The sequence below is a fragment of the Panulirus ornatus genome, chromosome 63, assembly GCF_036320965.1.
Source record: "Panulirus ornatus isolate Po-2019 chromosome 63, ASM3632096v1, whole genome shotgun sequence".
In the NCBI taxonomy this organism is placed as follows: Eukaryota; Metazoa; Arthropoda; class Malacostraca; order Decapoda; family Palinuridae; genus Panulirus; species Panulirus ornatus.
This window is the reverse complement of record NC_092286.1, coordinates 6,784,584-6,797,433: the sequence shown is the minus strand read 5'-3', so window position 1 is coordinate 6,797,433 and position 12,850 is coordinate 6,784,584.

Sequence of the window (12,850 nt, the reverse complement as noted above, 5' to 3'; positions counted from 1 at the left end):
CGTGGGGGTTCTTCACTGTTGTAACCAAGAGGGTTATGGTGGTCTCTGCACCGTCGTCGCCTGCGGCAGGTGGGGCGCGCCTCCTCTGGTAGCTAACGAAGGACCCGCTGACAGATGCAGTCAACAGAAACGTGTTAAGGAAAACTTAAGGAAAGAGATGAACAAAACATATTGACGCGTGAAATGTATGTGTGTGTGTGTGTGTGTGTGTGTGTGTGTGTGTGTGTGTATGTGTGTGTGTGTGTGTATGTGTGTGTGTGTGTGTGTGTGTGTGTGTGTGTGTGTGTGTGTGTGTATTTTTGTATGTATGTATGTGTTTTGTCCTTAATGTGTGTGTGTTATGGGAAGAGAGTTTTACCCTCATGTTAACTCGTCTCATAAGCATGTCCATATGCAACATATCTTTGCCCCCTACATGTATACTTACCCTTGTCTAGATATGTAACATGCCTTTGCCCCCTACATGTACATATATGTGCTTATGTACGAAACGTGGCTGAACATGTTCACCTGGTCGTCAATCAGGTTTGCGAACTCCATATCTTCCATTCCAGATCTTGAATTGAAAATTCTTTGACATCCCCAACAAACGCGAAGTCGAAGTACTGTGTACATAATGATGTTGACACACCGAGTCCCCTTGTGCTGTGTTGGTGAACGTCTTAAGGGCATCTCTGTAGGCCAAAGGCTCAGTACAGTTCCCTACGCTAACACCCTGGAGGCTTTAGGGGGGGGTATTCACCTGTGTGACGCCCCAGGGAGAAGTCTGCCTTTGATCCTCTGGGAATGACATTACTAGGAAGTACTTCAATACACACACACACACACACACACACACACACACACACACACACACACACAAGACATATGGGCCCCACGAGTGTAAAGCATCCTTTCTGTACAATACAAATAGATAATAAGTTACACAGACATAAACATACAAACACACACAAACATACATACATATACAACCGAAAGTGCACACAGACACAGACACACACGTACACACACACACACACACACACACACACACACACACACACACACACACACACACAAGCGAGCTGTATGCTTTTCCTACGTATTTATCATTAATTCCATTTACTTTTCTCCAATACAAATATATTTTGATAAACAAGAAACAATTGAAAAATATTGCAACAGGGGATGAAGCCTTTAACTTTGTGTTTCTCAGGACCCAATATCCTCCCAGTCCTCTATCTCCCCATCCTCTCCTCCTCGGGCCTTCCCCATCCATTTTTCTCCCCAGTTCCTTTGTTATCCATTTTTCTCTCTCTCTCCCCAAGTCCTTCCTAACACTTCCATCCTTCCCCCTCTCTCCCCCCGGATCCCCTGTCATTCTCTCTCTATCCCTTCGTCCTTCCCCAATCTCTGTCTCCCCAGGTCCCTCTTCATTCTCTTTCTCCCCAAGGCCTTCCCCCGTCCTCTCTCTCTCCCCCAGCGTCCAGGCTGGGGAGTTCCATCACACCCCAGTATTAGACTCCTCCCTCGGATACAGACTGGGAAGCTCTCTCTCTCTCTCCCTTCCCCATACCCCCAGATAAACTCACCCCAGACCCACTCTATCCTGAAAGAACGCTTTAGGTAAGGAACGTTTTATTCTCTCCTGTTATGGAGCCTAGTGGCGAGGGAAAGGCTAAAAAACAAGAATAACTAATGACTTGGCTGCTCTTTAAATATTTCAGATGGCAGCCCTGTCCATCTGTAGTAGCTCCTGCTCTGTCTGTCTGTCTGTTTCTCTGTCCGTCTGTCTGTCTGTCTGTTTGTCTGTCCGTCTGTCTGTCTGTCTGTTTCTCTCTCTCTCTCTCTCTCTCTCTCTCTCTCTCTCTCTCTCTCTCTCTCTCTCTCTCTCTCTCTCTCTCTCTCTCTCTCTCTCCTCGTAAAGGGCTGGGGAGCCGGGTTTACCCCTGTGAGGGGGAGATTCGATGTAGAACAGAGAGAACAGGACAGAAAAGAGTCAGAGATTGAGGCTGACTGGTGTGAAAAAGTTCGAACTTTAGGGGAGGAAAAATTCATGCCAAGGGATGTAGAGACAAACAAACAAACAAACAAACAGTTGTTCGTCTTTCCTTAAAGCTTTTGAGGGAACAGTTGAAGGAAATGGTTATAAACACCTGGTGTAGACTTTATAAACACCTGGTGTAGACTTTATAAGTGCGATTATAAGTGTAAACTTATTAACAGAGGTGGATACCAAGACCCGAGTGTTAAGATCTAAGATCTTGAAAAAGATCACATGAAGTTTACAGAGATGTAAAGATATCGTTTCACTGACTTTCAATACTTACAAGAAAAGAAGTTAGAACATTGATATGCAAGCGATAAAGACGAACTGTAATAAGTCACAAGTAACAGTCACCAATAACATTTTTACGTAAAAACTGCATTATCTGACACGATAGTGTGTGTGTGTGTGTGTATGTGTGTGTGTGTGTGTATGTGTGTGTGTGTGTGTGTATGTGTGTTAGTGTGTGTGTGTGTGTGTGTGTGTGTGTGTGTGTGTGTGTGTGTGTGTGTGTGTGTGAACAGGCAAGTGTGTAGTTACGTATTCATGTGTTTTTTTTTTTCCGGGTGTGTTTTACGTGCCTCTTTCATACATCATTTAACGAAGCTTAATTCAACAACGGAATATATATTAATTTTTTTTTGTGTGTGAGTGTGTGTGTCCATGCTAAATCAGGAAACTCACCTCCCCCCCAACAAAAACTTCGTGAAATATAGGACGACAGTATAAGCAAATCTGAATTACAGACGTATGTTTTTAGATGCGTAAATACCCTTCACGTTCCGTGTCAAGAGTGGCCATATATTTCCCCCGAAGGGCCTCTGCCTGCTTGCTTGCTTGCCCTACGTCGCAACAGCAGTTCTGGTGGAGGGAATATGTATTAGACTCCTGGAACCACAGTTTTGTTTAGGGGTTATGCGGTGGTCCAGGTCGAGGTGGTTAGAAGAGTTGAGGGTCTCCGTGAGGCGCAGGGCTGGAGGCGAAGACGAGCATGAGCCGGTTGTGTGTGTGTTGTGGGTTGTGGAGTACCAGAACGGTGGTTGTGGTTGTGGTGGTGGTGTTGCAGAAGACGTGTCCTTCAGTAGGAGGGCGGTAGGGACTGTGGTGGTGGTAGTGGTGGTGGCGGAGGGGAGAGCCCTTGTATCAGCCTCCGTGCCCAGCCAACCTTACCACCACCGTGGTGTCGGGTGTGCTTGCCTCCGCCGGTCAGTCACAGATGATCAGCGATGAACTGTGGAGGTTCTGGGATGGTGCAGACGTGGGGGTGTGGGAGAGTTTGGAAAAGCTGTGAAGCTCACAGATGATCAGCGATGAACTGTGGAGGTTCTGGGATGGTGCAGACGTGGGGGTGTGGGAGGGTTTGGAAAAGCTGTGAAGCTCACAGATGATCAGCGATGAACTGTGGAGGTTCTGGGATGGTGCAGATGGGGTGTGGGGGGGGGGGTTGGAAAAGCTGTGAAGCTCACAGATGATCAGCGATGAACCGTGGAGGTTCTGGGATGGTGCAGACGGGGTGTGGGTGGGTTTGGAAAAGCTATGAAGCTGCTGTTGCGTTTTCTTTTTTCCTTCTTCTTTTAGCTGCTGTTGCTTTTTGGTGCCTTCTGTTGCCGTCGCTGCCCTTGCTGTCGTTGCTGTTACTGACGTAACAACCGCTGCTGCTGCTGCTGCTGCTGATGTCATTCGAATGATGATGATAGTCCTCCACGTGTCACTGACCTCATTCTAGGGCTGATGATGTATCCGAGGTGGGGTGGATGCTGACGTCTCCGTATCTCAGGGGGACCCTGACATCACCATAGGTGTCACTGACTTCATTCTACGTTTATTGATGTATCCCACGGTATGTTGACCTCGCCCATTAAAAGACTGACACACTGGCCTACTTACAGTGCCTCCTTTTCTATAGTTAAGGGTCACTGTTCACTCTGCGGTAGATTCATATCACCGTTCACTGTGCAGTCGATTCGTGGTCACCGTTAACGCTATTAGAAATTCACTGTTTGCTCTGTAATGGATTCGAGTCACTGTTAGCACTTGATACATTCAGGTCACTGTTAGCACTTGATACATTCAGGTCACTGTTAACTCTGTATAATAGATTTGGGGGTCGCTATTAACTGTGTAATAAATTCGGGGTCACTGTTAACACAGTTAATGATATGGTAAACTCCTAAGCGGATTAGGTGGTGTTAACACAACCCATCTAATTGCATAATGCACTCCACATCATGTCCGTCCATTAAGAGCCAACACGAACATCGCTGGCAAGCAATATGGAGATACCAGTCCACTCAAACGTTCCATTTCGAAACCAAGTACCTTTTTCCTTTGTACTAAGGACTTGTACATGATTGAATGTACACACAGCAGATGCTATTGTACCTATCCAGTACTCAGTCTGTCTTTTGACCCCTCCCTCCCTTACGGAAGCGAAGTCATTCGTTATTCGTACGATATGATCCAATTTCGTAATGAGTTTATATTTGGAATGACGTCAGTGGCTGGCATATCTCGGCTTCCCCAGCTCCAGTCCTCCTCCTCTGTTTACCATCGCGTCTTTCTCTCCCTTCTGAAATCCTCACTTCCACTCACTCTCTCTCTCTCTCTCTCTCTCTCTCTCTCTCTCTCTCTCTCTCTCTCTCTCTCTCTCTCTCTCTCTCTCTCTCTCTCTCTCTCCTCTCCTGCGATTCCGTCTCTTTTCTTCCTCTCAATGCCTCCCTCTCCCTCCTATTACTATCTCTTTTTCCCGTCCGCTTTGCTGCCCCCGTCTCTCTCTCTCTCTCTCTCTCTCTCTCTCTCTCTCTCTCTCTCTCTCTCTCTCTCTCTCTCTCTCTCTCTCTCTCTCTCTCTCTCTCTCTCTCCCTCCTCTTACTGCCTATTTCTTTTCTTCCCCCTGACTGCCTCACCTCTTCTTTTCCCCTCACTACCTCCCTCTCCTTCATCTCCCTGCTTCCCTCTCCCCGCCTCGCAGCCTCCACTCCCTCCCTATATTTTCTCCCTTCCCTCGTTTCTGTGCCAGTCCTTCCCTCATTCTCCCACATGTTCCCCTCGCGTCATGTTTCTACCATCGGCCCACTTCAGCCCTCCCATCCATCCATCCCCGCTTCAACTCTGTTTTCATATAATCTGCCGAGGGTTATGGACATGCCTACCAAGCAAGCGCAGGAGTTAACTCCCTCCTTTTTTTGCGCTATTTATCACAACCTCAATAATTCCTTCCGTGTAATGTATTACGATTCTCCATCTACAACCCGTGGAATATCCCTTTAAAATCAATCTTCCTTAATATTGTTTCCATCATCATCATCATCATCATCGTCCATCCACTCCCTTCCCCTTCGTTCATGGCTTTCTCTATCCACCAGATTTCGTCTACCACCGTCTCCCTGCCAATGATTCTTCCTCCGTAGTCTACTCTCCATTATCATCCTCCCATTGTCTCCCCGTCTGAAAACCGCTCCTTCCATTACCATCTCTCCATGATTTTCTCTTTATCGTTCCCGCCGGCCGATCACCAAACAGTAGCGACAGCAAACACAACTCCGGCATTTAGAGAGAGAGAGATCCCCCCCACGTCCCCCCCCACGTCCCCCCCCCAACTTCTCCCCCCTCCTCCTCCTCTCCCCCACCTTGACACAGCTCTGGGACGCAATCTCGCAAAATAAGCCGTCGCTCCGTAGAAATTACCGAGTCTCGGACCACCATCTGCAATTTTGAAACTTCCAAGAAAAGAAGCCGCTCATGCCTCACGGCTGATATTACACACTAACTTTGATCATCCTGGGGTTTGATATGGGAGATCCCCGTGGGAGATATGCTGTCTAGATGTTTACAGGAGATAAATGATCGAATTCTTATGGAGAATTCATTAAGATTATTCGTCCATTTATCCATTCATTTTCGGCTTTGAATAGCCACACCACTCACATATATGTATATATATGTATTCCTTTATATTTGCTCAGATGCGTCTGAGAAACCGCGAGAAATGAGACATGAAGTGAAAAGGATTTACGGGAATAAGCATTATCTAGCTCCTCCGGGCCTGTCAAATGAATCCTCTCAACTCGGGTTCAATTTTTGAGACTCGAGTAATGACAGTGGCCCCTCCTCAAGCATATTCCCCTGCCTGGCGCCGGGATGGGCAAGTAATAAGGATATTTTCGTGAACGTGACATTAAGACAATGCCAGACGACGTTGTCTGCCTGTACAGACGACGGACGGAAGCTAATTAAAAGAAAATAGTGTGTGTGTGTGTGTGTGTGTGTGTGTGTGTGTGTTACGAGAGCGGAACCCACAGCGACGGAAGATTGGTACCCTCTCAGACTCAAAGTGGTACACGAACCAACCAACACACCGAACCACCAACAGACCGAACCACTAACCAACCGAATCACCATCCAACCGAACCACCAACAAACCGAATCAACATCAAAACTGAACCACCAAACCAACCAACCGAATCACCATCCAACCGAACTGCCATCAAACTGAACCACCATCCAACCGAACCACCATTAAGCCAAAATACCATCAAACCGAATCACCAACAAATCGAGTCACCAGTCAACCGAGCCACCAACAAACCGAACCACCATCAAACCGTGATGAAGTACCTATGAATACCATTGCCTTTGATCAGTGTTAGGTACTGCTTCTATTTCTGAAATTGTCATGGATCAGGTACATTCATTGCAAATGTCAGCTGCTACCGGCGAACAATAGTGGGGGATGATTACCAGCCGGGAGAACTTCGTCTCAGAAGCGAATCTCCATCTCGAACCAGAACCCGATACATGATTCAGTATCCAAAACCGTGACCCTTCGACTACCGCAGTGCTCTATACCTCCGCTGTTGCTTTTTCCTTCACATGTCTTATTTGTTCCTTCACATGTGTTATCAGTGCCTTCACACGTCTTATTAATTCCTTCACATGTATTTTCATAGTTCCTTCAATTTAGTACTTGTTCCTTCACATGTGGTTTTGATAGTTCCTTCAAATCTAATGCTTGTTCCTTCACACGTGGTTTTGATAGTCCTTCAAATCTAACGCTTGTGCCTTCACATGTGTTATTTGTTCCTTCTCATGTAGTACTTGTTGATACACGTGTGTCACTTCTTCCCTCGCATGTGTTGTATATTCCCCTCGCATATGTTGCCTCACACCTGCTACTAGCCGCAGCGCATGTGTCTTGCTGGTTTCTTCACGCTTGTCGTCCCTCCCTCCACAGCTCCTTGTGCAAACACTGGCGTCGCTCAGTCCCCTTCTCACCTGTAATCTCAGAAATGGACACCACACAGAGCCCGGCCTCAAAGCACACGGGGGGGCTGGGGGAGGAGGAGGAGGAGGACGGGTGTGAAAGGAAAGGAACTTGACAGGGATTAAAAAGAAGGACTCAAGATGACGTTTCGACAATTCGAATCCTTCCCACTGTATAGGAACCAGTGCCGCTCTCTCAGGTGATCAAACATTTCACCTTAATGTTGGGCCAAGAAAAAGATTCCAATACTTTTCATTTAGTTCTTGTTAAGTTTTCAGGGGAGTGAGACTGCCTTTACTTTACCCCAAGCTGTTCTGTATCTGTCTTTCTTATCATCTCTCTTTCTTTGTCAGTCTTTATCACATTTTCAGTGCAGACCAAATCGTACATATCCTCTTCTTCCTACTCCCTTTCTGTAGAACAGAGTTGTATAAACTTTCGATCCTTTTGTTATGAATACCGTAACATATACCGGATACATTCCACGAGCCATGAATATTGAAGACGTGAATCTTCACCGAATATCGTTCGAGTCAAGTTCCCTTCAAATCTTTGCGGCTAAATGTTGAACGCTTGTGTTTGTTTTGACCCACGTCGAGAAGGCTTGAGGGAGACGCATCACATTACGTATTCAACAATGATAGTGTGTGTGACGTCTACCCTACCTCGATGTGCCGTCAGTGTCCCCCTCTTGGGGAGACCAAGCTCCTCCTCATTCCTCACGACCATATGGCTCCTCACACACAAACTGTCAGGATTATGTATCGCCTCTTTGCTCACAGCTACTGCCCCTCACACACACACTCATCGTCAGGGTTATAGATGACCCTGTTTTCTCTCACAACCGCTGCTTCTCGCGCACACCCTGAGGGTCATAGAATGACCAAAACCCCTTTAAAGTTATAAGGCGAATCAAGTATTCCTACGATCCTTGCAGTCATTTCTTCTACTCAAGCATTCCTACATCCCCTCACAATCATTGTCACACACACACACACACCCACACACACACACACATACACACGCTGTCAGCGGGCATGCACTGTCTCACAATCTCTTCCCCTTCGTCCAGACCCATACTCTTAGGGTAATTCACAACGCCATCACATGCACCAGGGCTCCTCATGCTCAGACTAACCCCTAGGGCCGGCCCTTCTCTATTTGCAAATAGACAGTTCGGCAACGAAATTTGTTTACGTTCTCAGGTGTGTGTGTGTGTGTGTGTGTGTGTGTGTGTGTGTGTGTGTGTGTGTGTAAGGTGCTAGAGGCCAGCCACCGCAGCAGGAGAGGAGGAGGTGTGTGTCTTCAGGGAATTCTAACGTTACAGCAATACTCTCAACCAAACTTTTACGGGAATCTTTGGCGGGAGAGTCCCGGATTTTGTTTTATTATTCTAAGGCTTTAGGGTAGAATCTCAGGAGGGAAATACAGACACACACACACACACACACACACACACACACACACTAAGTACTGGCATCTGATGAGATGGATTGCCTCCACGAAACATGTTGTGCCACATGTATAGAAAAATTACATATTGAATAAAATTGTATGTACTCCTACTAAAGTGCCATTTCACCTTCAAATATATATATATATATATATATATGGAACCATGGAAGCGGAAGTGGATCATAGGGTGGGGGAGGGGGCGAAAATTTTGGGAGCCTTGAAAAATGTGTGGAAGTCGAGAACATTATCTCGGAAAGCAAAAATGGGTATGTTTGAAGGAATAGTGGTTCCAACAATGTTGTATGGTTGCGAGGCGTGGGCTATGGATAGAGTTGTGCGCAGGAGGATGGATGTGCTGGAAATGAGATGTTTGAGGACAATGTGTGGTGTGAGGTGGTTTGATCGAGTAAGTAACGTAAGGGTAAGAGAGATGTGTGGAAATAAAAAGAGCGTGGTTGAGAGAGCAGAAGAGGGTGTTTTGAAATGGTTTGGGCACATGGAGAGAATGAGTGAGGAAAGATTGACCAAGAGGATATATGTGTCGGAGGTGGAGGGAACGAGGAGAAGAGGGAGACCAAATTGGAGGTGGAAAGATGGAGTGAAAAAGATTTTGTGTGATCGGGGCCTGAACATGCAGGAGGGTGAAAGGAGGGCAAGGAATAGAGTGAATTGGAGCGATGTGGTATACAGGGGTTGACGTGCTGTCAGTGGATTGAATCAAGGCATGTGAAGCGTCTGGGGTAAACCATGGAAAGCTGTGTAGGTATGTATATTTGCGTGTGTGGACGTGTGTATGTACGTGTGTATGGGGGTTGGGCCATTTCTTTCGTCTGTTTCCTCGCGCTACCTCGCAAACGCGGGAGACAGCGACAAAGTATAAAAAAAAAAAAAAAAAAAAAATATATATATATATATATATATATATATATATATATATATATATATATATATATATATATATATATATATATATATATATATATATGAAAAGCATAGAACTTGTTATCTCGTCTACGCAAATTTCTCCTGCCAGGTTTAATAACAACAAGTCGAGAAGGTATATTTTAGGGCCTTGATGATATCAGTTGATGAATAACAACGAAAGTTATCTAAAACGAATTTCCCTTTTTTTTTCTCTCTTTTTTTTTTTTCAGCCAATGGAACAATTTTGCGCCGTGGGAGATTACTTTCGAATAAGTCTAACAATTTTGTGCAAAATTTCGCGAAAGGTGAGAGAGAGCTTTGAAGAAGAAGAGGGGAGGAAAATGTGGGATTAAATGGACTAAAGGTAAGCGTAAATGGAAATAAACAAAACCTATAAAATCCTTGCCCAGTCTTGCATAGGAAGAGAGAATTATTTTATTCAATAAAGAAATATATCAATATTATTCTTATCTGCCTCATCCACAAGAGTAAACATTCAAAACAAGAACGTTCGTTTAAGAAATTTGACGTAATCATTTTCCCATCATATTTGCCTCCGTTTTTTTTTCAGATTTACTAAGAAACTCCTTGAGAAATAGCCTTTCATGAAAACTCATATGAGAACGATGAAAATTCCTTCTTAGAACAGACAATTGTTTGCCAAAGTACATTCAAACGGACGAGAGCAGACGGCCATGACAAAGAAGCGTGTACGCCATTGAAAATAAGATTTACGTCATTTCCTAAAGGAACTCAGATGAGATTTCCATACGTTCTTACATTATCGTCGAAATACATTATTTATTTCCAGTTGTCTTACGTTAACACCCTATCGTTTTCTCTCGTTTTCAGGTGCTCTGACGGCTCTTGAGTTATCATTTGTTGTAGGATTGATAAAGGAGAATGAATTACAACCGAAAGATGTTGATATATTGTCTATAATGTAGTAGTGTAGCGTTCTTAAACGCATATCGTGTGTTACATGCAGACGCGGAACTGAAAAGACGCTCTCATCCGAACACGCTTCATCGGATGAGGGGGAATCCGAACTGCATAACCTCGTATACGGCCTTCTGAAAAGATCCAAAGATACCTCTTCTTCATGTTACCTTCAACTTATAGATATCGCTTTTCTATAAGCTATAAGACTTATTCCTCAGCGAAGAACGTGTAACATAAACTCCATTTCCTTTAGGTTATTATATTCATTACCTTAAAGAGACTGTTTGTTTACAATGCCTGCCGTGACACGCGTTGAATCTATAAAAGATTTTTATTGAAACATGGATTCCCACTCCGTGGGGAAATTCAGCTTTGATCGACACTTGAAATTGGACCGAAGCGATGCAGTTGCATGGCGCATGACGCGATCAATCATGTTCCCTGAGACGCCTCACCTCCGATACGTAATTTCGCACCTTTATATCCTCTGGAATTCCAGAAAAACATGACCTGGAACTCCAGTCGTCTCTTGAAAGACCTGGGGGGGAACTTCAGAGGGACGCAACATCCCCCAGCCAGAGACCAATATTGTCAATTCCAGGGCAGAAAATACGTACTCTGTAATGTTTTCAACGAGAAAATGTTTTTCCCCCGAAGCCCAGGAGGACCAACTATAAGACTTTCCAGCTACAGACAAAAGGATATTTGATCCTCCAGGTGTAATAGACAAGCTATTTGATTCTCCACTTCCAGGTGACGATATATGTAAGAGTGACAGTTCCAAATGACGATATATATATATATATATATATATATATATATATATATATATATATATATATATATATATATATATATATATATATATATATATATATATATATATATATATCACTTTCCAGGATACTATCTTTTTTCTGATTTTGAAAGGTACCTAATTTTTCCAGATGTGAACGATGGCACTTTCCAGATTTCTATTATTTAGAATGCCACGCGAATTATGGAGATGAAACGGATTCCCAAGCTTAGACCATTAGTAATGCCTTTCGGGATTAGATTTTTTTTTTTTCCCCCAGTCTGTCATCGCTAACGTCCTAACTGAAGTGCTTCCAGATTCATTTCTTTTTTGTTAGTAGCTGAAATGGCTTGGGCAATTTAATGCTCTGATCAAGGCCATTTCATCAATGATATCAATGATATAAATATATATATATATATATATATATATATATATATATATATATATATATATATATATATATATATATCGACCAGCTCCTAGAAGAGGATGAACAGCTGGATGGACTGTGGACCGACTGCGGTGACCAGGATTCGAACCTATATAGGCCTCGACTTCAAACGGCCCTTGAATGCGCCATAGTCATTTACACTAACCGCTCCACCACTCGCTGTATCTGATCTTGTCGCCATATCTAACATATATATATATATATATATATATATATATATATATATATATATATATATCATGCTAGATCAGATCAGCAGAGCAAGAGTGAGACAGTGTGATGATTGACCTGACCAATTAGAATATACGATCATGTCAAAAGGGACCAACGGATCTGACGTGCCTGTAATTTCGTTTTGTCTGTGACGCTTCGACAGGCGAACGGAAATAAATTTTCTATCAGATCAGAGGCTAGAAAAAGTCACTAGCGTAATTACAAATTGCTTTTAGTTTTTTACCTGATATTTTATTACATAGTGAGGCTAAAATTCAGTGGATGAAAATGAGTTAACTAGTCATCATTACTTATCGTTGGCTCTGATGATTATAAAGTTTGTGTGAAATTTATGGTATATCTGTTTTTTTTTTTTCCGCGGTGATCCCTTTATTGTCTTTTTTTGTTGTTGTTGAGTAAATACATGTATTACGTAAGATATCAGTAGTTTTCTTTTTCTTTTTTTACCAGTTTTCACTTGGTCCTAACTTATGTATTCAACCTAATTAGATTCTAGTGATAATTCTTTTTTTCATTCAGTGTAAGATTTCTCTCTCTCTCTCTCTCTCTCTCTCTCTCTCTCTCTCTCTCTCTCTCTCTCTCTCTCTCTCTCTCTCTCTCTCTCTCTCTCTCTCTCTCTCTTCCTCTGAAGGGGGTGTCGTCAGCGCCAAGTGTTGTGACCCTACATGTAACCACCAGGTAGAAGCTATATCCTTCCCACGTTTCCCCTCTACTCAACACAACGAGACATTTTCCATCAAGTCACTCCCTCCATCC